At 51.6% G+C, this 24685-nt stretch overlaps 1 protein-coding gene across 1 annotated transcript in view; it reads right to left on the bottom strand.

Moving 5' to 3' along the window:
• Positions 1-24372, bottom strand: part of HAPLN2 (hyaluronan and proteoglycan link protein 2) — a 38471-nt gene extending 14099 nt beyond the window's left edge. The window contains exon 1 of the mRNA XM_071579591.1: positions 24353-24372. The gene's annotated coding sequence lies outside the window, so the exon portion shown is untranslated. The remainder of the gene's footprint in view (positions 1-24352) is intronic.
• Between the last annotated feature and the right edge of the window lie 313 nt (positions 24373-24685).

The following is a 24685-nucleotide window of genomic DNA, read 5'->3' on the forward strand; positions in this document are numbered from 1 at the left end:
AAAAGGACCTGGCAAAGGCTGGAGTGTGCAGGTTAAAGGCAGGAGGGCCATTGGGCCCTGCTCACCACAGAGTGCCCAAAGGCTGAGACCAGACACTCCAAATCCACCGAGGCACATCCCCCTGTGCCTTGGAGCCCCCTCTCCCTGCCAGCCTGGCAGTGGCACTGTGGGTGCAGACAAAGCCTCCTGTGACCCACATTTTAGATGGTGGCAGGGAGGACACAGCATGAATTGGAGACAGGTCCATTCATTGGGACTGATCTTGAGCCCCCCAGACTCAGTCCCTGACCCTAAACTTTGGGGGCAGTGCTCTGTCCCTCTGCCAAGACACCCCCCAAGGAAAGCCCCCACTGTCTCAGCCCACTGCAGTTGCAGAGCCACCTTTTGAGGCTCCCATTCATCACCAGGGGCGTAATGAGCCTCCAGGCACCATCGGCAAGGGCAGAGCAATTAAAATTGCTGGCGTGGCAGCTGCGTGGGTGGCTCTGGTGTGGGTTGCTGCCAGTGCCCGTTTTGGGGTGAGTGGGCACTGCCAGGGCAGGCAGTGCCTCAGAGAGCTGCACATCTCCCTGGGGTGAACAATCGACTCGTTCTTCACTGAGTTCAAAGAATGATAAAATAAAATAAAGAGGGAATAAAGGCCCCAGTAAAACTGGGAGTCAAGTTTATTTACAAACTGAATATGAAGTGAAGGGCCCAGAACAAAGGTGTTATGTAAGGGACAGTCACTAAGGGGCTCTTTACCCACACTAATTGCCACTTGCTCCGTGGTATCCATTTATCTCGCAGCTGAAATGGCCTCCTTAGGCTTGTGGGTTCAAGCACTGCTTCTTTGCAATGTTGCCCAGTGCAATTAGTGCTCCAGAGCAGGGGCTGTTGCAGTCCCACCACCCAAACCCACCGGAAAGCCTCACACCTCCCTCAAAAGTGGCATCATGCCCACAATGGGTAGATGTGCCAGTGGGCACATCGTGGTAGGGAAAGGTGTTGCCCTGAGTGGGCCGTCAGTGTTGGTTGTTTAACAGGGAGGGAGAACAGAGCTCGGTTCTTCAGGAGACCTCCAAGTCTCTGCATCAACCCAGCCTGGGTGGTGAGAAGAAGAAAACCATCAAGTGATGCTTGTGGAGGCAGCTGTGAGAGTGATGGCCCTGAAAGGACAACAAGTTCTGGAGAGGATGAACACAACCTCATGTCTCCAAAGGGTCCAGTTGGACACTGCCCTCAGGTGCAAAAGCCCAAAGGGCAGAGATTAGTAATAAAAGCCCCCATGGGGAGGAGAAGCTGCTGTGATTGCTGTTGGGCCTGCAGCATGTGGTCTTCCTGCTCCCACCCCTCCCTCACCCTTGGCATGTCCAAGGGCATGAAAACTACAGAGGGACCATTAGGTCTGCCCCAGCCAAACCATTGGGAAAGGGAGGAAGAGGAGGTGGCAGCACCCCCAGGAGCCAAGAGGTCAATTTTATTGACAAACTGCCTCTTGAATGGAGCGCAGGGAACAAAGCCAGGCTGAGCCCGGGTCAATGGGGGCTGTGTAAAACGAGGGGCCGGCACCAGCAGCCCCGGGAGAGCCCTCCAGGCGAGGGCCTTTACCAACGTGTTTGCATAACCCCTGACCCTTTCTTTCGGGGTTTAATTGAAATCCCAGCTTGGTGACAAATTGGCATGACCAGCAGGCCAGAGGGTGGGAGGGTGAGCATGGAAGTGATGCTTGGAAGTCCTCTCTCTGCTCCAGCAGCGACCCACCCGCTGCCCCTTCCTGTCCTGGCATGGGCCACCTTCAAAAAGTTTACACCCAAGTCAAGTTTTAATCACATCCTGCTCCTTCCTCTGCTCCCATGTCACTGCCCAAAGGTCACCACGATGGGCTTTGGACAGGCAACGGTTTGACTCCACAAAGTGCTCTGCCTCAACAAGGGTAGGAGCAGAGATGTGTGAGGCTCCTTCAGAAACTCTGAGCTGAAGTCCCCTTGGACTGGAATGCTCTGATGCTTCATTAACAACAGAGCTCGTTATGTCGAGGCATTTGCAGTTTGCACCCTGGCAAGCCCCTGCCACACAGACCCCTGTCCAAAGGGAAGGGTCACAGCCCTTCTCCAGTCTTGTCTTGAAATAAAAACCGCTTTTTGCAGCCAATAATAGAAATGAGCTTCTGAAAAATACCTATAATTGAAGCCCCGAAGCAGTTCCTGCCAACTGGGGATCAAAATCTTACATGAGCCAAATGGAGGTGAAGTTGTCCTATTTCAGAAGTTCCTGGGAGAGAGGTGAGAAACTACAGACACACCCTGTGATGGCAGAAATCTCATTTTCTACAGAAACTAGACTAAAACCAATAAGAAAAAGCCCCAGATCAGCTGCCTCAAAATCCCCATCCCTTTTCTAGAGCATGAGCAGCACCCCAGCTGCTCAGTGTGGCACGTTGGCAATGCAGAGCTGTGCTACATGGAGGTACCAGTGCACCTGAGAGGGATGTCCAGGGGGATATTCCTGCTGGCTAAAGGGGCTCTGTGGAGTTACAGCAGAATCCTCCACAGCAGAAATACTTTCCCTTCACTTTTCCTCCTGTCCCAGAATACAAAATGCTGGGATTAGACTGCAGAGTTTTCCTGCCCACAGGTAGACACTCAATATTTCACATTCTGTAGAGCATCCAAGATGAATCCCAGCTGCTCTTTAGCAGGGATGTGGTAATGTCTGGTCACATGTGCAACCAGAGCCCCAAAGTGCAAATAGCACAAGTGAGGCTTGAACAATTCCCACCTAAATCTGAGCAATTTCCACGTGCAGGCAGAAGCCCATGAATCACTGAGGCTCCTGCCTGTAGTTCTGCTGGCCCTGCCCTGTGGGACTTCACTGGGCCTGGAGGAGCATCCCACACTCTGGAACATCAGTCACACGTTCTGTAATACCAACAGGAGACCTTTCCTCGGGAGCTCATGTCTGCACATCCACCTTAAAAACAGAGCAAAACCCAAAAATATCCCCATTGCCGCCTGCTTTGCTGTCTGCACCTCATTTGCAAATCGTTTGCAGGGATTTTTACATATCCTAAAATACTTCTAATTGCAGGTTTCATGTCTGTCATCCATCACTGATTAATACATTTCATTGCTATTATTGTTATTATTACTATTAATCTTCCATCCATCCAATTCAAAAATCAAACCCTGTTGCCCAGGATGGAGCCAGTAAGAACCAGGTTTGTTTTCAGGAGGTGTAGCCATCAGAGATGAAGAGAGTAGTAAAAGTAGCCTCTTGCCCTTGCCATTAGTAGCTCTGGTTTGTAAAGAGCAGCAGATTTCCAGTTTGCAGAAACAGAGGTACAAGGTGGGAAGTAAATTGCCTTCAATGACTCCAAAAACTGGAGGCACTGGTGGGGACTGGACTGTCTGACCCCTTCACCCTCCTACCTCCCTGTGCCACCTTGGAGTTTGCCACATTTCAAGGGAGAGAAATGGACCACAATTTTGTGTTGTTAACCTTCTTCCCTGCCAGCCCTGCACGCCCCTGTGAATAAATCTGGGGTGGTTTTATCTCCCCCTCCAGTTTCTCTCCCCACCTCCTGGGACACCCAGGTCCTCACGCTCTGCTGGCTGTCACTTGGCCACCTCCTTCCCGTGCGCCCTGTGGGTCACTGTTCCCCCAAACAACCTTCGGTTTCCATCAGTTGAGGATCTCAGAGGCTTCTTGCACAAAACCCTTTGAGGTATTTCACGCAGGGCTTGAAAAGGCTCCTGCTTCCTCTGGGGGGCATTATCATGACAACCGGCTTTAATTCAGCGCCGATCCAGGCTCCCAGCTGGATCCTCAGCCACGCCAAGTCCCCCCGACACCCTTCGGCTGGCACAGAGAGGCCAAAGGAGCGCACAGGTCCCGGGATCACGGGGAACCGGCCCAGCCCCATTTCCCAGTCCCCATCCTCATATATATTCCCTTGCAGTCGCCCCATGCTTTTCTCTGCATGTTCTTCTTTTGCAAGCGCTGCCCTCCTCTTCCCCACTCCCACCGGGCGCTTCCCCCCTCCCCGTGGTCCCTCCTCTGTCCCCAGCATCCCCCTTTCTCTCGGCTCTCTATAAACAAAGCGCCTCAGTGTCTGAGGGAAGAAAAGTTGCATTATGCAAATGGGAAAAAGCGAACAGGAGATTTCTCACTCTGAGAACCCCCATTCCGGGCCTGCACCTCGGTTTCCATGGCATGACCAAAGCCTGCTGGAGGCTGGTTTGCATACGGATGAGAGAGGAGATGAAATCAGCACGAAAGCCCATCGCTGACAGAACCCCATTGTTTCGCCTGTCTGATTTGGAGGCTAATGAAACGCCATTAAAAAAATAAAAGAAAGAAAGAGGAAAAAAACCCCACCGCTTTCATCCTGGCTTTGGCCAGGGATGGGGAGGGGGGTTAAATATGATGACGGAAGATCATCTGCACCATCGGACTTGGGGTGAAGGTATCCTGGCACTGAGGAAGGAAATTCCCAGGATGCACTTCTCCTGCAAACCAGAGCGATGCCGACGGGAGATGGTGCTGTGGGCAGAGTGCTGGGCTGTGAGAGGCTGCCAAGGAGCCGGCAAACCCAGCTCTGCTCCTCTCCAGGAGACACAGCAGCACCCGGCATGAAAACACCCCAACCGCTGCCACAAACCCGCCCACCCCACGGCACGTCTCAGGGAGTGCCTTGATCCACTCATAACCACGCTGTGTCCAGGAAAGCCACTGGAGCAAGCACATGGGCTGGGATCAGGCACTCCTGGGCTTTCAGGGTGGATTGAACTAAAAGCTGTGAAACCAAAGGCCAGGGTGGGAGGAGGGTCAGGGTTCTACACGATGCTTCCAGACTCCTTTGCCACACAGTCCATGACCGGGCTGGTGGAGAGAGAAGAGACAACACAAAACAAAGAGAAACACCCATGAGTGTTCCATCTCCCCACTCCAACAGCCTCCTTGAGGTGTTCCTGGTGTGCCAGCACATCCCAGCACCTCACAGGGCTCTGAGGAGGTGGGTTGGACAGAGCAGCAGTGCAGTTGCCAACTCTTGGCCCCCGGTAGCTCTCGGCCCCCGGTAGTCCTTGGCCCCCGGTAGTTCTCCTGCCCTCACCCTTGCCATGGCCACCCAGTCCCCTTCCTGCTGCCCCGCTGCCAACAGCGCATTGTCTCCAGTGTGTGCCTTCAGGAACAGCATGATTGGCCTTGAAAGGGCTGATTTGCTTTCCCTGGCCCATTGAAACTCTGGAGACCAAAGCCTGTTCCCTCCAGGCGCTCGGAAACCTGGCACCCTTTCCATTTCGCTTCCCTGTGCCCCTCAGCCCAGGGGCTCCTGCTGAGATTTTGCTGTCAACAGAGTTTTGTTCCCTTTCTAGGGCAGTGCAGAAGGGACACAAGGACCTTGAAAATGGCAGCTTCTTTGACACAGCTATTCTCCTTCGACCCCCCTGGCTGAATAAACAACTCACAAAAATGGAGTTTACTGTATTTCCTCCTCAGGGGGAAAACACTGCATCTTGGTCCTAATTAATTTACCTAATTAACATTGGGTCTGTATGCAAAGACCTCTTTCTGTATGGGCTGGGACAGAGGAAAAAACAGGAATAAAATATATTCAGGCATGTCCCACCCCTGACTGTAAAAGGGACATCACAGGATGAACTGCACCACGCTGATCATTTCAGCCTCAGAGAAAAGGCCACAGGACAATGGACAGGACAGTGGCCTCTGCCTTGGTCTCCTCTCCTTTGAGGCCATGTCACACACACTCTTGACTCTGTACAGGAGCTGCACTGCCTGGCCTTGGAGAACTCACTGCTGGGACAGGCAGCTGGGGATGCTCGTGGGGATGGAGCTTGTGGCAGGAGGGAGTTCAAGGAACAGAAAGATGTCCATGAGCAGACCATAATTAAAGCTTCTGGGCTGACCCTTCAGCTGCTGTTACCAGCAAGGTCTGTGCCAGTTTGTACCTGCCTGGGACCAGCTCTGTGTTTGGACCCCGAATTTTCCCGGGGCTTGCTGAGCTCCTGTGCAGCCACTGCCAGGGATGCAGAGGACCCTGGGACCTGCCTGCCTTCACTGCTCCTGCCTAGCAAAGCCCTGCTCTGCTATTTTGTTCTTTTCCCTGCCAGATGCCAGCTCTCTTCAGCCTCTTTCTTCTCCCCACGCTTTGCTTCGCCGCATAGTTCCGGAAATCAGAAACAAAAGGAGAGGAAAGAAAATAGGCTGGATCTGGGCGGGGAGGAGGGGGAGTTTCCCTTCCGTTAAGCTTTTCCAGCTCTCCCTGCCTCCCAATATGAGACACGATATGGCACCTCACATGACAAGCACCCACGTGCGCAGCCACGTGATGGGATGCCCAGCTATGCCAGGCTGCAGGATGGAGGCAAAAGGTGAGAGCTGGGTTTGAGGCTGACCCCCTTGGCAGCAGAAACAGGAGGATACAGAGGAGAGAACCTCCTCTCTGCTCCCAACCTGCACACCCAAATCTGCAGGCACAGCCACAATGCACACGTTGCAGGGAAAGCATTCCCAGGCCACGTCCCTGCAGGCTTTGGTGGCTGAGTTTATGCTGTGAGACTTGTGACAGTCCCACTGTGGCTCTCAGGTCCCTACAGATCAGTTGCTGGCAGTCAAAACTTCCTAAGCACAGTGACCTGCAGAGCCTGAGCCACACATCTGCCTCCACATCTTCGTGTCATCCCCTCTTCAGACAGGGCTGGCTGCATTGGTTTAGGTGCACACATCATCTGAATAAATTGAATTACAGATATTTTTGTTTCATAAAGGGAAATCCCCCATTCCAAGCTTCATAACAACTTGCTGAAATGGCCAGTAATCATCCTAGAAGTTGTTTTCCTCAACAAAATACAGTTCCAGTTTGCTGTGTGTCTCCAATCATAAGTGTCAGCTCCCCACAGCTCCTGCTCTGAAGCCAACACTCCTCTGCCTTTCCCAACACTCCTCCTTTACAATGGCACGAATTTCAGCACCTCTGTAAGCAGCTCCCATCCTCAGGATCCCTGTCTGGATTCTCTGTGGCAGAGTCAGAATGGGCATCCCGATGAGTGAGGGTAAGAGAGGGGAGGTGTCTGTGCCAGAGGCATCACGCTGTGTTTACCTTTGCTCAGGGAGAGTCGGAGCACACCCCAGAGCTGGGAATCCCTCAAAGCCGCTCAGGCAGGGGCTGGCCGGCTCCAGCCACTAGTTGGAGCTGCAAAAAGAGATGAGAAAAAGAGCCACTGAGCCAAACGAGGAAGGGCCACGCTGAGGCTGCCACAAGGGTTGTGCTGCCTCGGCACCACCTTGGCACAGGGGCACCTTCCGGGCTGGTCTCTCGGGCTGCAGATTCTCTGCAAGGCTGATGGAGGGAGAGCTCTGTGGACGCTCTGTCCACACCCGGCTCCCAAAGCAAAGGACTGCAACCCCTCATGGAGCACAGGGCAGGCAATCCCAGCAGGGAGCACCAGCAGCCACTGCCACAGCCCAACTAACACTCAGCTCATATCCTGGAGGAGGGACCTCAGACATCTTCACCTGCTGCTGGAACAGGGAGATGCTCCCACCACCAGAAACCTGCTATTAGTGGCAGGTGCTTTGTCCACCCCATTTCCAGCTGCCGCCAGACTTTCAGTAATTCTCAGTGACCTCATTTTCACTTAATTTTGTAAATCATTTTTGGGTTGTTGTTTTTCATTTTACTCAGTTTTTAATTTGTTGTTGTTTCCCTCTGAGCTGGAGTTTGTCATTTAATCAACTTAGACCCAGATATCCTGGAGGGTGTTTGGGGAAGGGGGGTGGTGGTGGGGGGAAGAATGAAAACGCTAATGTCACATCACCTCCCTAAAATGAGTTTTAATTGTAATCCTTTAATCCCTCTCAGATGGCCCTCTCTCCACTGATGTTTTTCATAATTATTCCTTGCCATTTTCCCATCGGTCTAAGGAGTGTCTTCAAGAGGGAGGGGGTGGAGAAAAGGCCCTTTTATCAAATAATAATAATGGGCCAAATTAAGACACAAAGAAGGAAATAACAAGGGGCCAAGGGCTGCAGAGACAGAATAGGGATTATTAATGCCTCCCCCCTCAGAAATTTCAGTGATGGTGCTCTCAGCCACCCCAATCAGTGGGCAATTGAGGCTTGTTTGCTTGAGTGGCTGCACCCTCCTACAATGACCCACATTTAGCCAAGTGGCTGCATTGACGGAGTACCAGGTGCGCAGGATTGGGAAACTGCCTCGAGGCAGCGTCTGCCCAGCCCAGCACGGAGGGATCTGCGCGGGGCTGCCACCTCTGGGACAGTTCCCACCTGCCCAAGGACGAGGTGGTCGGTGGGAACATCCCCTCCAGCACTGGTGAGCACCCAGGGTCCTCTGCCACTGATGAACTGTGAAGGGCATCGTTCCCGTTGCTGCTGTCAGTTATCGGCCCCCTCACTCTCTGACACCAGTAATAACCCATCTCTTGGACTCGCTCAGAAGGAGCCTGAAGGATGCTGAAAAGGAAAGGGCCTGCTTCCCCAGCAGCAGCAGTGAAGGCTGTGTTTGGGTGGAGAATCAGGTCAGAAAGGGTTTTCAGGAAAGTCAGTCTTGCCCAGGGGCCACTGAGCCCTCAGTGCCGCTTCAGCCCTCACCAGGATCAGTGCTCCTGGTGCTGGTACCTGCCAGCACCCACCCCTGTCCACCTGCAGAGCAGAGGCAGCAAGTGAGCAAAGTGTCTTGTCCCCGGATGGTGCACTTGGCTCTGAGTAGCACCCAATTCCACCCAGGATTCTCTGCTGCCCTGGGGTGCTGGGCACATCACAGCCACCTCTGGTGCAGCTTCTCCCCTCAGCCAGGGCTGTTTAGGCAGCACCACACAGGTGGGAACAACACCCAAAACCTCTTGGAGGGACCATAAGCCCGATAAAAGTTCTCTGGATGCTTCTGAGCACTTTGGAAGGTTAATGGGAACCAAGTACGCGGGTTAACCTGGCACTTGGGGGCTCAGGTCTCTAAGGACACAAGGGTGTGTCCCAGGACACATTTAGAAGAGGTAAAGGGTGTGGGCCCCGGAGCAAGAGCAGGAATTCAGATGCTCTGGAAGTCCAGTCCCAAACACGCGCTGCAGAACCGTAACTGCAGAGCTGCTCTGGCCAAAGGGGAGCATTTACAGACCACTGAACTTGTGCTTAGTCTGGGAAACCTCTTGCCCAGGTCTGACGGGGGTTAATCCACCCCTAAACGTCTCTTTCACCCTCTCTCCCCCTCCCCAGCCATAAAGCTCAGCAATCCTTGCTAATCATCACATTACTTCAATGAGCCTGACCCAAAAGGCTCCATCAATGCCTCGGCTCCCTGTTCTGGCTCTTTCCACACAGCAACCTGCACCACCACGCCCTGGCCGCGGTGCAGGGATCAGACTGACGGTGCAGGGATCAGACTGACAGTGCATGTCGGTGGGGCGACCCTCGGGGACAGCAGGTCGCGGCCACAGCGACCTCGGAGGGCAAGTGATTCTTGCGGGAACAAAGAGCCCCTGTGTGCCGACAGCCCCGAGTTTGTGTGCAATTAACTCTGGTCAAACCAAACAGACTGAGTTCATGAGCACGGAGGCTGGGAGTGCTTTATAGACTCCCTGCTCCGAGGGAAGCGGGACCAGCAGCGCCTGAGCAGCGGGAGCGGCGAAACGAGAGGCGAAGAGAGCCCTGGACACAAAGCGGGGCAGGGAGGGGGGCAAAAATAGGATTACAGCAGGGGTGTGGCTGACAAATGGTGTCAGGCACCAGGAGCGTTTGGGGAGGAGAGCTGCAAAGAAAAGGATCCCTTTAATTATCAACGGTTGGGCACCAGAGGAAGAAGCCCCTCGTGGCTGGAGGGGAGCGGTGGGTCGGCTGGGCAGAGGGGTCCCACCAGCAGCCTGACTCAGGGTCAGGGACAAGGGAGGGTGGGCAAACCCTGGCTCTGCCACGGGTCAGGGGCTGGTTGGGGTCCTGAGCGTGGGCACAGAGGGGCTGTTTTAGCTCCCGCCTCGCCTGGCACCGAGAGGATGCAAATCACATCCAGCCAGGGAAAAAAGAGAAGCTCAACACCACAAAGGGTCCCACTCCATCCCAACACATCCCCCTGAAATGGCATCTTTTCCTCCTAATAAACAGGGAATTAAAAACAAATTAAATTTGCCATGTGGAATTTCTCAAGAATTCCAGTGTAGGAGCGTCAAAGTGTTCTGGTTTGAATTACATCAAAACATGACAATTATGTGCAGAATTTTCAATTATTTTCACAGCACAGTCTCTCTGGAGTCACAATATGCAACAGAAGTTTGCTGAAATGAAACAACTAAGGTACTTTATGGTATGTTATGTTACCAGCTCTCAATAAACACATTGGAACAACCTATTAATGGGGTTGTTCTGCTGCTGACAGGAAAATACTCCTGTAAAATACAATTCAAACAAAACTGGATTTTGCTGTTGACGTATCACAACTGAACTGGAGGTGTCCCCTTTGCCAGCCCTGAGCTGCTCCCAGGCTCTGGCAGGGACAAGCTGCACCCAGAGGCCTCAGACCACAGAAATGACCAAAACCTGATTTTCCCCTTTCTCCCACATCAACTTCCATCTCCAGCTGCAGCACTGGCCATGCCCCAGAGCAGCCCAGCTCCAGGTGAGGCTTCAGGACAAAGCCACAGTGTCAGTGATTTCAACCTCAGCCTCCAATATCCATGTAGAGCTGCCTCCCTCCAGGAGAAGCACCTCTTCTGACTCATAAAAATGAGATACATCCCTGGAATAAAGCCAGAGGAAGAAGGAAGGCTGGAGAAAACTACCCCCAAACCTTTGCTTCCTTTTGAGCGATTTTTAATTTTTTTTTTAATTTATCCCAATTTTCCAGGTGTTTGGGAAATTTGGACACGTGGGTTCTGCTGCAGCCACCCCCCCCAGCCATGCCATGTCCCAGGGCACTCCCTGCCCATTTCCCAGCCCCTCAGTCCCCCCCAAAGTCCTGACCCCCTTGTCCCACCCCATCCATTGTCCCTGGACGTTGGCACCGAGGCGTGGGAAGTGAACCAGCAGCTCCGGGTTCCCGAGCGGCCCCTGCGCCCCAAACCCGGGGCCATCCTCACCCCACAGCTGGGGATGGTCAGGGAAGGACCAGGGCAAGGGTGGATGAAAAGAAGAGAGGGGGAAAAAGAGAAGAAAGGGAAAACAGCCCCCTTTAAAATAAAGAGGAGGAGGAGAGAGCAAAAGGGTGGGGGGGGGCAGTGTGTAAAAATCGTTTGCACTAATTATCAGGCACAGGGACAAACGATTAATTTGCAAGTCAATTAGTCTCAGATAGGTTCACGTTTCCTGTTCTCAGCCACTGAGGGGGAAAGAAAGAGGGAGACACAACTGCGGCCTTAATCCTCCTCAGAGGCGGCCATGGCGGGGCCGCCTGCCCGTGCCAAGGCGGAGGGAGGGGGGCTACAGCTGGCACCGCCACGGCGAGGGGCGGCCGCGGCGAGGGGCCGTTATGTGCCAGTCATTGTGCCCTCGGCACAGCCCTGGCACTGAGCCGGCGCCTTCCCCGCCAGCCCCGGCGCCGCCATTTGGGAGCCCCTGACGCCATTTTGTTGATGCCCAGGGATGGCGGTGGCTGCGGCGGCTCCTCCGTGGGCACAGCCGGAGCCAGGGGGGTGCTCCTGCCTCCCCTCCATCCCTCGGTGCCCCTGCCAGGCAGGAGGGGCCGGAGGGGGCTGTGGGTGCCACCAAGGTCCCAGTGGTTGAGGACAGCGAGTGGTTCAGCTGGGATGGCTCTGGCCTGGGGTTGTGGCAGCACCGTGGGATGTGCAGGAGCCTCCTCTGTGCTGGGGTGACACACTGAGAGCAGCTCCATCCCTGCCACCCCTTCATGCAGGTCCCCAGCACTGCACTGCCAGAGTCCCCAAAGTGCTGGCTTTTAGCCCAAAATTGCCCTCTGAGCTGCAGCAAGTGGGTGTCCCGACAGCCCCTCTGGGATGGGGCAGCTGAGGATGGAGAGGAGCCCAAGACTTGGGGAAGGGACACAGGGTGGCTGTTCAGGGTGTCCTCCCATCCTGAGCCTCACCTGTGCTTTCTCTGATTTGGGGAAGGGGACACAGGGTGGCTGTTCAGGGTGTGCTCCCACCCCGAGCCTCACCTGTGCTTTCTCTGATTTGGGGAAGGGGACACAGGGTGGCTGTTCAGGGTGTGCTCCCACCCTGAGCCTCACCTGTGCTTTCTCTGATTTGGGGAAGGGACACAGGGTGGCTGTTCAGGGTGTGCTCCCACCCCGAGCCTCACCTGTGCTTTCTCTGATTTGGGGAAGGGACACAGGGTGGCTGTTCAGGGTGTGCTCCCATCCTGAGCCTCACCTGTGCTTTCTCTGATTTGGGGAAGGGACACAGGGTGGCTGTTCAGGGTGTCCTCCCAGCCCAAGCCTCACCTGTGCTTTCTCTGTCACCCAGTGCTGCTCATTGCACCAGATCTCACAAAAAACCAGCACATGAAACTGTAAAACAGACATTTTCTAGGGTGATCTGAGGAACCGACCAAAAGTCACGACATGCTTGAGAAACAAGGGTGGAAAACTGGAAAAAAAAACAGCTCAAAGCAAAGGATGGAGAAAAGCAACAGGGGAGAAAACTCAGAGCGAGGGAGAGAAGGGGCAGCAGCCCTGGCTCCATCTCGCAGCACAGGCAGTGCCCACAGACACTGGAGAAGGGCACCCTCACCATTCCTGCTCCAGCCACCCCCAAATCCCAGTTCCAGCCCCTCCAGGGGGGCCCCCAGGGGCTGTTTCACACCCGTGTGCCCCCCGTGCCGGGCACAGGAGGGTGCGGAGCAGGATCTGAATGTGCCCCGCGTTGCCCACGCTCTGCACGGGGATATTTGTGTGCGTGTGGACACAACATGTCTGGGACCTGACAAAAGGCGTGTGATTGACACAGAAAAGGGGCTGACAAAAGGCCGAGCGGGGCTGGAGAGCCGCGTACAATGCTGGGCGCCGCGACCACGCGCAAGGGTGGGGGACCGGGGTGGGCACGGGGGACCAGGGTGGCTCTTAAGGACACCTCCACCTTCCAGAGTAAAAAAAAAAAAAAAGAAATACATTAATGACCCTTCAGCCTCGCTGTTGTGCAGAACAAGGGGTGCTTTCACCTATCCAGAGACTCGTAGCAACATCCTCATCCTCGGCGGTGCCAGTAACCGCCTCGGTGCCACCAGCTGGCACGGGAGCCCTCTGTGCCAGGTGAAATGTTGCATCCAGAGGCAACAGGAAGGCACCACCCTTTACCCAAAGCCTGCTGAAGTTTTTATAACCCTTCGCAAGGGTAAAATCCAACAGGCTGTGAAACACCAGGAGAGTGGCCTGAAATGTGGTTAAAATGCCCCTGGATCAGAGGGCAGCCAAGCTCTGCTCTGGAGGGGGTGCAGCCCCCCTGCCCACCACCCTGCCCTGTCTCGGGCACCTGTCTCCTCCAAAGTCACCTGGCCCTTCCAAAGTCACCTGGAAGGCCTCCAGGGCACTCCTGGGTGATGAAAAACATGTATTTTTCTTGTTGTGGGCAGCTTGCAGCTGGAGCAAGGACCCAGCCAAATCCCCAGGAATAGCTGCAATTTTTGAAGATGTCTCAAAGCCCTTTTTAATTTAATTTTTTTTTTCCTCTTGTCTTAATGAGAGACAAAAGTATTTGGGATTTCTGGCTCCACTGTTGGAGTGGCTTTGCTGCACGAGGCGCTGGGTTGTGATGATTAAGACAGTAAAAGACATTATTTATTTTTTAAAAAGTGAAAACTCCCCGCTCTTGTTATTCTCTTGCTTTAATCACATCTGAAAATTTCAACCAGCTTCAGAACTGATGGTGCTTTTTTTACCCGATAGTCTCAAGGATTGTTTTGCAATTAAAACCGGTTTTGAGCAGGATTGACCCACGCTGAAAACACTTGTTCAGCCACACACCTGAGATCTCTTATTTCTGTGTACACATGGAGTAAAGCCCCAAACACGAACTCCTATTTTTATACTCTTTCATTTAAACGTTCAATTTTTAACGTTTTTTGTTTTTTCAAGAGAAAAACCAGGAGCACTAATACGATGTTTAGTTCACAATAAAGAATCAATCCAAATTCCTAAGAATAATAGGAAATACCCGGGATGATGCTACACAAAGGAGCTAAATTGGTTCCCACCAGCTCAGGACCCTGGAAAAGCTTGTTGAGATTTTTTCAACGTGGACATTTAAAAATTGTAATTTGAAATTCAGTATTTTATCCAAATAATCTCAAATTAAATGCGGACTTTTTAGGGCATTCAAACATATCTCGAATATTATTCATCCTATAAATGAACAAACATTAGCAGAATATTAACGTGACCAAGATACATTTTTAAAAAAAACTTATGAGGGCAAATGATCATTGCAATTTATGCCCCAGGCAGAAAAGTTGGTTTGTTTTTTTTTTCGTTTGCTAAATTAAGAGGCAAAGTGGGAGAATTACATTTAGTAACTGGCTTAAAACGGGATCCTGCTTGACCCGACAAATCCCGGGTAACAAGACGGCTTTGTCTGAGCGTGTGGCAGGCGAGATTTCACACTTCCTCCGGCGCAGAGCTGGGAGCAGACCCAGAAACACGCGATTTACCCCCAAACTTCCCCTCCCCGCCTTTAGGGGAGATAATTCGACTTCAACGATTTTTAGAGGAAAAAAATTAAAATACGAATTGCATCGATATAAAGAGTTTTTTTGCCGGCTTGCCGGGATGGAAAATTATGAGAAGAAAAGGCAGCAAACGAAGCTGAAGTTTGGTGGGGAAGGATTGGGGAGAATTGGGGGGTTTGGGGGACTTTCCCACGCCCCACCCGCGGGTGGCAGCGCCCAGTCCTGCCCAGCGTCCGAGGGGCTCAGAGGGAGCGAATCCCACTCGGGACAGTGCGGGGAGGTTCCCCTGTGGGAAATAAATTTTTTTTTTTAAAGGAGAAAAAAAATATGGAATGAATTTTTGAAAAGGAGGGACGGGACGATCGGCCCCAGGTCCGGCACTGCCCCGGCCTCAAATGCCCCTTTTCTGCTGATTTTGGGTTTAACCCGAGTTAAAACAATTCCGCCTCTGCGGGTTTAACGCGGATCTTTTCGCTGCCGGCAGAACTCTGTTTGCAAACGAATTATTTGCCCTGTTGCGGGTCGATCGCACCCCCATCCCGGCTGTGCCTCCCCAGCCCCGGCTCTTCCCCCACTCGGGACCCACCGGCAGCCCCGGAGGCTGCACCGAAAAAGGGGAGAGCGCTCAACTTTTGCGTCCTTTGTCATTTCTATTTGTTGTGTTTACCTCGCTCATAATCTGGGGTGACTCTGATCAACTGCGCATCAACTAATTTAATTAAAAAAAGCTTATTTCATAATCTGATTTGGGAGGGGGAAATCTCCATTTATGATTTTTCCCCCCCGCCTGCTGGCCGCGATCATTATTCTTGCATTTTCTAATGAAATGCAAGGTTACAAATTAATTGAATTGCTTCCCCCCCCCCCCTCCAGTCTGTCATCTCTGGTAAATTTGGGGCTAATCGTAAATAAATTGCAAATATCCACAGCGAGAAACGAGAGAGTTTTTTGTTCGGTTTGCCCTGAGTAAAACGGGAAACGGGGCTCGTTTGTGGCAGTTCTTGGAGAAATCCCTGCGTGGAGAGCCCTGTCGGGACCCCACATGTTCCCCCACTTCTGGGGAGAGAAGTGCTGGGAAACAGCGAAAAAATCACCACGGAACCAAAAAAAAAAAAAAAAAGATGTTTGAAGGGCTGGGAAATGGAAAGTTGGTCTTTTTTTTTTTTTTAAAGCCACAAATCCACGGATTTTAGCCGATTACCCCAAAAAACACCTGCACAGGGACGACAACGTGGGAGCAGCAGCAGCTTCAAAATGCCCCCAAAGCTGCAGCCCCCGAGCAGGAGCAGCTCCGGGACCCCGGCAGGTCCTTCCTGCCCCGGCTCCATCCACCACCCGCGGGGCTGTGTCCGAACTGCAGCCCCATAAAAAACTTGGAGTATAATCATAAAATAAGAAAATAGAACGGATTCGTCTTGTGAACCCTCAGTTTGTCAAGTTACAGCTGGAAATCCTGGGAAATAATAAATGATTTATGTAGTTTCTGCTTTCCCCTTGATCCTTTAATATAAATTTAATTGATTTTAATGTTTTGGTTTGGTTTAGGATTTTTTTTTGCATACCTCAATGCAGGTCCTATATTTATAATCATAGGCATTAAATATCGGGGTTATTATTATGGCAATTATGAATAAAAATATTATTATTAATTTATTATGAATATTATTATTATTATTATTATTATTATTATTATTATTATTATTATTATTATTATTATTATTATTATTATTATTATTATTATTATTATTATTATGACAGTTCAGTCCAAAAGCACCTCATCTATATTGTTCGTGGGGGTTTTTTTCCAAAAAAAGTTCAAATTTGTCCTTTCTACCCGCTGGCACATTCAGTCACTATTTCATGAGATTTTTTTGTAACCAGAACATCAATTAGCACATTTATATCACATAAATAATTATTATATTTGATGAAAAGTTGTTTCTCCACAGCACAACCGACCCTGATGTGCGTGTGGAGGGATCCTGGATGTGGATGTGACACCTGCACTCCCCAAGTCACATCAGATTTCATATTTATCCCAGGCTTGTGTCATTCCCCACGTGTGAACGACTTTTCACCTTTAACCAAAAAGGTGTTCCAGGGTAGAAAATATCTTCCTAAATACATAAACTGCTGGTTGGCTTTGCTGCCGCTTCCCCGGGAAGATCCAGGACCCTCCTCTTTTCACTCTCCTCTTGCAAAGAGCAGAAAGAAAAGTTTTATCACGGGGAGCTCCCCCCGCGCAGGGGGGACAGGAGGTGCTCCCGCCCTGCCCTGCCCGCGAGGGGACTGGGAAAAAACAGGAAAAAACTCCCGAATTCCCCCGGCGCCTGAGCTGCTCCAGCCCCGTGGCACTGCCCGACGGTGCCCCCGGCGCTCCAGGAGTCCACAAAGGCTCTTTGCCCTCTCCCCGCGCTCCCTGCTGGAGTCTAAACCCACCTTCTGTTGTCACCGATGCACAGATTTTAGAGAGGGGAAAAAAATTAATAAATTAGATATTGCAGGTCCTGCACTGCCAGGGGTTTCCCAGATCTGGGATGGGGAGAGCACCCTCCCGGCAGGGCTGTTTTACAACACAGAAGTTTTACACTCCTTTTAAATTACACTGAACATTTGTTTTCAAAATAAGATGGTCACGCTGGAACTGAAAATTCAGAGTGTGATTTAAAGGAGCACTAGAAAGGCAACAACGCCAAAATCTCTAGTAATTTAAATATGGATTTTAGTGTTTCCTTCTAAAGGTAGAAACTCTTGTGAACCTGAAAAAAACCCAAAATTACTTTCAAAGTCATTGCTCTGAGCTGAGCTCATCTCAGGGATTAGTTCTGCCCCTAAGAGAGCCCCACATTTCCCCCTAAAATTATTTTTTTAAGAAGACCAAACAGAAGCTCTCCCAGCTCAGTCTGAACCCTCCTATCTCTCAGTGCTGCATCCCAAACAAAACATTTCACCTGGTGGCAAACAGTGAGTCTGGAGCAGTTCTCTGTATTCAACGAGGAAAATCTCAGACCAATATTTATTCCCTCTGAAACCACAACACCCAACACCACGTTATTGTTCTCCTTGGGAGCAGACACGACTATTGCTCTGCTGTCCCTTGTTCTACGTGTGCTGGACCCCTTTTCTACCCAATCCCCCCTTAGAAAGGAAATAAAAATCTCTTCTCATTTGGAAGATGATGAAGTCACACACACCACATCATTTAATCACATACAAACCATTTCTGGTAATATGGATTTTTATGTCACCTTCTGCCACAGGAGCAGCCAGGCCTGATCCTTCTGGACAAACCCAGCACTTTTTGGTGCACAAGGCATCAGGAAACGAGGCATTTGGGACACGTGCACCTGCCCTGGCTCTGCCACAGCATCGTAGGGAGGTTTCCACGTAGGGACCAGAAATCTGATGAATTTGGCTCTGCAGGACTGGTGGGAGGCAGCACCAAAACCTCGGCAGGAGAATGGAGAAAGCCAAAATAATGATCATTTACACCCAAACCAGCTCTGATCGGTGTGGTGCTTACCAGGATGTTTCACAGGGATCAGTTTTGCATTCTCTGCGTGGGCTCCCCCCTCCCCACAGCACTCCCGTTCCAGCGGCAGTTCTGGGATTTAACACACAAGGGCTTCTAAGATCACTGATCCTATTAAAGTTCTGCAAACAGGCAGGGTGATGCGTGGCACCGAGGAGAGGGAGACAGTCCAGCAGCCACGACCCCAGACCCTTGGCAAAGACAATGTCACAGGCAGTGAGTCTGGAGGAGGCCTCTTTTTCCATGTTCACCCCACTGATCTGCCCCAGACCTTCTGATGGGCCCCCCCTGCCCACGGACTGGACATGGGTGTGAGTTCCCATGAAGGTCCCAACGCTCAGCTGAGTGAGGGGGACCAGCAGGGCCATGGGGTGGGATGGAGGGTTGCATGGTGACCCTCAGACCCCAGGGCCCACCCACACTCTGTCTCTCAGCTCTGCCACCTCCGGGCAGGGACAGAGTCACCTTCCCAAGGATGTCCCCGAGCCAAACCAGCCTCGCAGGCAGATGAGTGCCCATTGCTGGGGACCATCCCTGCACCCGCCCTCTCTGCAGGACACGGGACCCTGGAGCAAAATCCCTCCATGTCCCAGACATACAACACTAACCTTCACTAACCACCCTTGGAAAACCCCAAAAGCCCAACAGGGGGAATAAGGGGCAGCCACCACCCTGAAACCCCAACAAAACCATTTCCTTCCCACTAAAACCCACCAGTGCTTCCCAGTGCCAGCAGAAAGCCGGCGCCCTGGCACACACCGTGGAGAAAAGAGGGCAGCAGCTGCCAGGCAGCGCCAGAGCGATGACAATTATTGGGGGGGTCGATGGGGGCAGCTGGCTGCCGAGTTCTGTTTTTTTGTTTTTGGGGTATTTTTGAATTCATCTTCCTTTAGATAAGATTGTTCCAATTAACAAAGCGCTCGTCCAGAACAGGTTTCGGAGGAGAGGAGCAGGCGCAGGACGAGACAGCCCCACACAAACAGCCTAAAAAAAGAGGAATCCAAATCTATTTATACGTGTCTGTCTCTCGCTGCAGCTGATCCACGAGGCCGTGTGGGGGGCGTGGGGACCGTGGGGTGTGATTTAGGATTTCACCTATGGAGGGACAGAGTTTCTCTGCAGGGCAATGCCTGGAATGCTTCCAGCCCCGGGTCCCTTCCCTGCCCCGACTCCACGTACCTGCTGCTGCACAACAGCCCTTTGTCTCCCAGCCCTGTGACGGGAGTGCCCCGCAGTTTAGTGCCATTAGTGTCCAGAAAATAAATGGAAAATAGACACTCTCTTCAAAGCTGAATCGCCACATCCCCGCTCTGCCCCCGCTCCCCATTAACACAACATTGAGCCGCTGACAAATATTCCCTTTAAAAAGGCCCGTACAGTTGGAAAGGGATTTGTTTTCATTTAGGGGAGATGGGTCATTTTTGCCTTAATAAACGTTTTTTGTCGTTTTTTCCAGAATAGGATATTTACGAGGGGTCATTCCAGATCAGGGCTGTGGCAGCAGCAGCACAGGCTGCAGAAATCAGTGTCGGGACTATCACGACAAGGCATTGCCACTCTGTGCCACAATTTTATGCCTCCAAAGCAGCTGACCTCTGTGATGCTTAACTCAAGGGTTTATTAATATTTCTTCATATCTAAACATTAAATTTTAAAAGATTTTCCTACCTATGGAGTACAGGGAATTGCAAAGCAATTGGCTACATTTAGGCCTGGTCAAAATATTCTTAATGTATTTTTTGTGGTGATGTTTTCCAAATTTTTGCCAAGTGTTAACTAGGACTATCTGGATATACCATGACCAAAAAAAAAATATTTGGTTTACTCACAGAGTTTTTCTGGTTTAGATGCAGGAAACGATTGATTTTTCTTGCAATAGTTTGAAAGGATTCCCATGTTCCATTAAAAAAAAATGAACAGACTTCCCCACTCCCCCACCCCGCCCTGCCCTCTCCTCTAGGGCTCATTTTTCCAATTTTTTTTGCAGGGGAAGGCAGGAATCTCCTGCCCCACTCAGAGTGAGCAATTCCAACAAGATTCCCAAACCATCCCTCCCACGGCTGTAGCTGCTCCCTTCTCACTGATCTAACCAGAACAAGGAAAATAAATGTATTTTATAGAAATGTTTATGTTGGAAAAGGTGTTTCAGATCATGAGTCCAACCACTAAAATTTTAGAAGTGTTTGAGTCTTTATTGACTGGCAGAGGGTCCCTCAGGTGGGTCAGAACTCTGGCACTGCCCACCCTGAAGCTCCAAAGCTGCCCAGCCCAGGGGTGAAGGAAAGGAGCAGCTCAGGAGGTCTCACTGTTTTTCCAAAAGCAGCTGGTGGAGCACAGGGATAGGGAGGGAGCAGATCTGCAGCCCCTGCCCAGGTGATGCCCATCTCAGAGCCAGCACACCCCCAGTGCCCACCCAGACACCAAAGCCCAAAAGCAAATCCTGCTTTAAACCATTTAACGAAGCTTTTAAGCATTAAATTACTGATGATTTTAACCCTTTAAATTCTCTCACATCACCCTGCTGCAGCCCTGGAGCTGGTGAGTGCAGAGCAGACCCAGCAAGGGCAGGATCTGTTCCCAACCCACGTCTCCACTGAGTGTCCACTGTCCACTTTGTCCCATGTCTGAACTTTGGCTGCTCATCCTCGAAAGTCTGACCCAGCGCCTGGAATTTGGGGGTTTGTTTTCTCCTGGAATTTGGGGGTTTGTTTTCATTTGGGGGCTTGTTTTCTCCTGGCATTTGGGGGTTTGTTTTCTCCTGGAATTTGGGGGTTTGTTTTCTCCTGGCATTTGGGGGTTTGTTTTCTCCTGGCATTTGGGTTTTTTTTTTCATTTGGGGTTTGTTTTCTCCTGGCATTTGGGGGTTTGTTTTCTCCTGGCATTTGGGGTATTTTTCATTTGGGGGTTTGTTTTCTCCTGGAATTTGGGGGTTTGTTTTCTCCTGGCATTTGGGTTTTTTCCCTCATTTTCCCTAACTCCTCCCGGTGGGAAGGCAGAGCTGCCCTGCAGTTCCCGGGCCAGGGCCGGTAGAGGCCCCCGGAGCCACCTCCAGCCCTGCCTGGTGCTGCTCCATCACCTTCCCAGAGCCCAAAGTGCTCCTTGCTCTGTCACCTTCACGGTTCCCCCAGTGAGGGCTCACTGGGAGCCCAGTGCCAGGCGGGGTGGGGGAACTGGCTGATGTTTAGCACAGGACAAACATCTGACTCTGACTCCTCCCGGGTGAGGCAAAGCCACCACCTTGCTCTGCTCCCCCCTCTTTTCATAAACCTCTTGTCAGCAGCTAAAGAGCTCGAATATTAGGGGAAGGGGAAGGCACAGCCCCATCAGTTTTTCACCTGATTTTCCAGTGGAAAAACCAGACAGTTATGCTTTTAAAAAGTAACCCTTTCTCTGCGCTGGGTGAAGAGTTTGGGAGGAAGAGCTCAAAGAGAGCAGAGCCTTCCTCCTGAGAGCTGCTCTTTGGTTTCTGGGGGTGATTTGTTTGCAGCTTTTACCTTTTCCATTCCCAGTTTTGGCTTGGGTTCTTTTGGAGGACACACCACTCCAGGCCTTCTCCTGCTGGAGCAGGTCAAGGAGCGTCCTCTGCATGTCTTTGGTGCTCAGAGGTGCCCCAAACGGGCAGAAAATGGGAGCAACCTCCTCCTGCCCCTTTCACCCCAAGTCCTACAGCATTGCTTACCCCACGAGGACTCTCAGGCCACACTGGGAACACCAGAGAGTGGCTCTTTTGGGGACACAAGTAACCTCAGTTACCAACTGAAAAATGAGCACAACACCCTTCAGGAATCTGAAGCTTCCCTGAGCCTGGAGCTGCTCAGCTTTTCCCCAAACCTTGATAGAGGCAGGGGGAAACACCATATCCTGCACCCCTGGGGCAAGCCAAGCATCCCAGGCTGCTCTGGTGGGATGGAGAAGAGATGTGACAAGGGGCAGCCTGGATCTCAGGGCTGACAATGTCTGGGTTTGCACACAAGCCCCCCAGGTTGGCCAAACCGCAGCACTCGAGAGCGGCCCCAGCACTATCTTGGCTTTTGCTGGTGCTGACTGGGGGATGCAAGTCTGGAATGGCAGAGGGGAGGGAGCAGTCCAGTCCTGCCCTGGGACTGACAAGCTCCTCTCTCTAATTGTGCACAAACTGAAGCTGTTGGGAATATCACCAGTGAACGGCTCAGTGGGTGGAGCTGGCTGGGCATTTTCCTGATGGAAAATGACAATTCATCAAAAGAAAGATGTCACCCCTAAACACAGTCCCTTTCTACAAAGAGTTTGTTTTGAAAGAGAAATTGGGAGGGGAGAAGCACTGAAATGAGATCAACACATTTTGCTTTGGGCTTTTCAAGAAGGAACACTGAGTTGTTGAAAAAAAATCACTTTTCATTTTAATATTTCACGTTATAGTCTAAAGTAATTTACTTTGCAATTTCACTCTGAGAAAAACATTGAAGTTTCATCTCTTTTTCTTCCTCAGAAGTGGCAGAAAGAGGGAAAGAGAAGGGAAGAAAAACTTCAAGTATTGGCAATGAATTTAAAACATCCTCTTCCCCTTCCGGCTGTCTTAATGAGATCAGCCCCGAATCCGTAGGAACCCTGCTCAGGAAAAATCTCATTCAAAATGTTTTCTCAACAACAACAAAAGATTAGGAATGGAAATGCCCATGGGAAATGAGCAAGTTGGAGAACACTTTTTGGTGGGGGAGAGGGAGCTTTTGGCGAGGATGAGCATGAGAAGGTCCCTTGGGATGGGGGAAGGGACCATCTGGAACAACTTGTAGCCGATGCAACATCACAGGGAGCAGCAGCAGATGAAGAGTGTGGAGGCTGCATCGAACCCCCTTCCCTGCAGCCATTTCAGTGGGAGCAACCCTGAATCACCCCACCAAAACCAGGCCAGGATTCACTCCAACAGTGGCTCTTCTGTCCCTGACTGCACCAGGGAGCACAAACTCCAGGCCTTCGGCCCAGAGTGCTGATCCTGCAAGAATAAGAGTTTTGCTCTGGAGAAAACAAATTTAATGTCTTTCCATGGAAAAGAAATCATCTAGAGGAAACACAGCAGCAAAGAGTTCCTGCACGAAGTCAAGCAGCAATTCAACCTGTAGCTGCTGAGCAGGAGCTGGTCCTGCCACTGCCCTTGAAGGAGAATGTCACAAGATGTTGGAGATCTTTGGCAAAACTGTGCCAAGATAGGTGAGCTGGAGCCCTGCTCATGTTCCTGCATCCCCCAGGGCAGAGCTGGTGCTCGCTGTCCCTTCCATGGTAAGTGCCAGTGTCACCACCTTCTCAATCCTGCCAGGAGGAAGCAGGGGCAAGGAGGCTCTGGGTCCACCCCACTGACCACTCTGCACACACTCAGTACCAGGCAGACCAGGAACAAGCTCTGTGACTGAACCCACACCAACCCGTGCTGTTGGTCCTGTTTTCGGAAAACACTTCCAACCATAGCGAATAAAACAGGATAGAGCTGGAGGGATGGCCAAGTCCTGGCAGACACAATGCCCTGCTCCTCCTCTCCATCTCACTCTCCAGCACCTGCCTGGGGGCAGTGCCGCCTCCTGCTCTCCCATGGCAGATTTTTAGCCGCCACAATGGCGCAGGCAGCGGTGCCGGGGCGATGCCAGGCACATCCCGGGCTAACACTGCTGCCCCTTTTGTCTGAGGGCATTAAAACCCCAGAAACGTTGGGGTGGTGGTGGGGGACCGGGGGGCTGTCAGTGTGTGATGAGTGGCTGTGCAGCATTACCCGTCTGGCACCGGTGCCCCTCACCACAAATGCCATTGGCACAGCTCTGCACAAACAGCTTTTCAGGGCTCGCCTGGTTCTCCCGGCTGCCATAGAAACCCCTGTTCAGCTGAAAGTATATTAAAGGGTGGTGCTGGCCCTCGCGCTGAATTCATCACATTGTATTCCCCCAGAAAAAGAGAGAGAGAAGAAAGCCCACCCCTTTGTGCCTCTGCCTTTGCTTTCTCTGTCTGAGGGAGATGGTCTCTCTCTGCATCGTTTTGTGCTTGCTGTTGCATCCCCCCCTCCCCAAGCACAGCACAGCCCCGGGAAGGACCCCTGTGCCCCACCAGCCCTTGCTGTTGGGCCTCCTCACACTCCATCTCCCCAAACACAACCAAGGCAACACCAAAAGACTCCACAGAAAAATTTGAAAAAGCAGATATGAGAAAATATGGGAGTAAATCCCTCCTTACTCCTCCAGCCTGGTCCGCTCTGTCTTTCCTCTCCAGAGCTTCAGACAGCCATGGGATAGAGCTGGAGTTGCAGCCAGTGGGTCCCAACAGGGTTTTCTGGGAGGCAGAGACACATTTGGGCACACACATCCCTTTCCTTAGAGAACCAGAATGAACAGGAAGTTTCCAGCTTCAGCAGCGGCAAAAATGCAATGGAAGGAATCTCAAATATAGATAAAATTACACGTGAGATTTGAAGAGGAATAAACCTGATTTTCCCCAACTGCTGAGTGAGCTCATCCCCTCAACACAGGCAAGGACCTGGTTCCAAAGCCTTCCCAAGCTGTGCAGAGC

The sequence above is a fragment of the Pithys albifrons genome, chromosome 30, assembly GCF_047495875.1.
Source record: "Pithys albifrons albifrons isolate INPA30051 chromosome 30, PitAlb_v1, whole genome shotgun sequence".
NCBI classification, from domain to species: domain Eukaryota; kingdom Metazoa; phylum Chordata; class Aves; order Passeriformes; family Thamnophilidae; genus Pithys; species Pithys albifrons.